Source organism: Nanorana parkeri, unplaced genomic scaffold, assembly GCF_000935625.1.
Source record: "Nanorana parkeri isolate BGI_ZX_2015 unplaced genomic scaffold, ASM93562v1 scaffold1878, whole genome shotgun sequence".
NCBI lineage: Eukaryota > Metazoa > Chordata > Amphibia > Anura > Dicroglossidae > Nanorana > Nanorana parkeri.
Window position 1 is genome coordinate 124,432 of NW_017308146.1, and position 3,205 is coordinate 127,636.

A 3,205-nucleotide genomic window follows, 5' to 3' on the forward strand; every position below is an offset into this window, starting at 1 on the left:
CCACACTCCACCCACAATGAAGATTGGCTTTTAGATACATTTTAACTTGTCCAGATTAGAAGCGGCCCCAATCTTCCGTGAAGGCCGGTGAGGGCGGCTCGGCCGCACCCCACATAATTGGGACACCTGCGTCACCCAGCGGTCATGGGCCGGTATCACCGACGTGCTCCCGTGCCGGAATTGGCGCAGCACTGGGCTGCGTTTTCGCTCCCCCGCCAGCTCCAGCGAGCGCACATCCCTCCACCAGATGCTCTGACAGACTCATTAACTTCCACATCTCATCGCTCCGATTCCCCAACAATAACGGGTTTGTGTAAGCCAACAAGCTCGCCGCGGTAACAAGACTCGGAGGAGTTCCGCCGCTGTAGCGGGGGGCCCGGCGCCGCCAATTCTGACAATTAGACTTCTCCCAACTATCAGTAATCAGCACCCCGGGAGACTCCGGCTGGCCTGCGGGACGAACTGCTGCCAACACGGCCGCCGGGCAGTAAGAACGATTTGGGGCCCATTCGCACCGTGCGTCGCAGCGCTCGTGTCGAAGAACGCTCGTCGGCGTGAATTAAGCCAAAAAAAAGGTTTCTCTTCATAAACGGATAAAAACAGCCGCCCGGGAAAAAAAAAACTGCGACTTCTAAATGAAATGCAAATTCATGCGCGAAAATTCCCTGCGGGCAAAACGGAGAGGTGAGAAGAGGCGCTAAAATCCACAAAACGCGTGAAGCTGCGCTAATCTGATATCAGATCCGGACACGGAACATCGACACGGAACATCATCATTCCTGAGGCCCCGAAACCTGAACCTCAACCTTTCCAAATGTGCAATAATGTCCTCCTCTGAGAGCAGACAATATGCGGGGGGCGGAGCTACAGGGGAAGAGGGATTGGGGGGTGCAGATGAAGTGTGGCCTGGCAGAGGGGAATGCTAATAGAATCCTGGGGTGTATCCCCAGCAGGGGGAAGGAGGTCCTGATCCCTCTATATAGATCTATCACTAGAGGGATCCCCAGCAGGAGGAAGGAGGTCCTGATCCCTCTATATAGATCTATCACTAGAGGGATCCCCAGCAGGAGGAAGGAGGTCCTGATCCCTCTATATAGATCTATCACTAGAGGGATCCCCAGCAGGAGGAAGGAGGTCCTGATCCCTCTATATAGATCTATCACTAGAGGGATCCCCAGCAGGAGGAAGGAGGTCCTGATCCCTCTATATAGATCTATCACTAGAGGGATCCCCAGCAGGAGGAAGGAGGTCCTGATCCCTCTATATAGATCTATCACTAGAGGGATCCCCAGCAGGAGGAAGGAGGTCCTGATCCCTCTATATAGATCTATCACTAGAGGGATCCCCAGCAGGAGGAAGGAGGTCCTGATCCCTCTATATAGATCTATCACTAGAGGGATCCCCAGCAGGAGGAAGGAGGTCCTGATCCCTCTATATAGATCTATCACTAGAGGGATCCCCAGCAGGAGGAAGGAGGTCCTGATCCCTCTATATAGATCTATCACTAGAGGGATCCCCAGCAGGAGGAAGGAGGTCCTGATCCCTCTATATAGATCTATCACTAGAGGGATCCCCAGCAGGAGGAAGGAGGTCCTGATCCCTCTATATAGATCTATCACTAGAGGGATCCCCAGCAGGAGGAAGGAGGTCCTGATCCCTCTATATAGATCTATCACTAGAGGGATCCCCAGCAGGAGGAAGGAGGTCCTGATCCCTCTATATAGATCTATCACTAGAGGGATCCCCAGCAGGAGGAAGGAGGTCCTGATCCCTCTATATAGATCTATCACTAGAGGGATCCCCAGCAGGAGGAAGGAGGTCCTGATCCCTCTATATAGATCTATCACTAGAGGGATCCCCAGCAGGAGGAAGGAGGTCCTGATCCCTCTATATAGATCTATCACTAGAGGGATCCCCAGCAGGAGGAAGGAGGTCCTGATCCCTCTATATAGATCTATCACTAGAGGGATCCCCAGCAGGAGGAAGGAGGTCCTGATCCCTCTATATAGATCTATCACTAGAGGGATCCCCAGCAGGAGGAAGGAGGTCCTGATCCCTCTATATAGATCTATCACTAGAGGGATCCCCAGCAGGAGGAAGGAGGTCCTGATCCCTCTATATAGATCTATCACTAGAGGGATCCCCAGCAGGAGGAAGGAGGTCCTGATCCCTCTATATAGATCTATCACTAGAGGGATCCCCAGCAGGAGGAAGGAGGTCCTGATCCCTCTATATAGATCTATCACTAGAGGGATCCCCAGCAGGAGGAAGGAGGTCCTGATCCCTCTATATAGATCTTTATTATCACTAGAGGGGTCTCCAGCAGGAGGAAGGAGGTCCTGATCCCTCTATATAGATCTATCACTAGAGGGATCTCCAGCAGGAGGAAGGAGGTCCTGATCCTTCTATATAGATCTTTATTATCACTACAGGGGTCCCCAGCAGGAGGAAGGAGGTCCTGATCCTTCTATATAGATCTTTATTATCACTACAGGGGTCCCCAGCAGGAGGAAGGAGGTCCTGATCCTTCTATATAGATCTTTATTATCACTACAGGGGTCCCCAGCAGGAGGAAGGAGGTCCTGATCCTTCTATATAGATCTTTATTATCACTACAGGGGTCCCCAGCAGGAGGAAGGAGGTCCTGATCCTTCTATATAGATCTTTATTATCACTACAGGGGTCCCCAGCAGGAGGAAGGAGGTCCTGATCCTTCTATATAGATCTTTATTATCACTACAGGGGTCCCCAGCAGGAGGAAGGAGGTCCTGATCCTTCTATATAGATCTTTATTATCACCGGGGGAGGGGAGACTGAGGAAATGCTTCCTCCTGCCTGCAGCAGACTGATGGCATCTCAGCCTAGGCGATGTCACTGAGTGGAGGACACGGATGACGTTTTAATGATAAAAGTTGGGCCTCCTCTGGGAAGTGTCGCTGTATCATGTGACGTGTCCGGAATGTTCCTGCAGACTCGTGCTGATTGGTAAGTGTATGGAAGAGATGCTCTGCAGTCGGATGGCCATATGGCCTGCTGGGCGGAGGCCCGGGGAAGGACAGAGGCCCGGGGAAGGACGGAGGCCCGGGGAAGGATGGAGGCCCGGGGGAAGGACAGAGGCCCGGGAGGCCCGGGGAAGTGCGGAGGCCCGGGGAAGGACGGAGGCCCGGGGAAGGACGGAGGCCCGGGGGAAGGACAGAGGCCCGGG

The 3,205-nt window shown here is 53.2% G+C and overlaps 1 protein-coding gene across 1 annotated transcript in view; it reads right to left on the minus strand.

The window, feature by feature from the left end:
• LOC108800008 (attractin-like protein 1) overlaps positions 1 to 3,205 on the minus strand; it is a 118,129-nt gene that overhangs the window by 23,099 nt on the left and 91,825 nt on the right. The window lies entirely within an intron of this gene.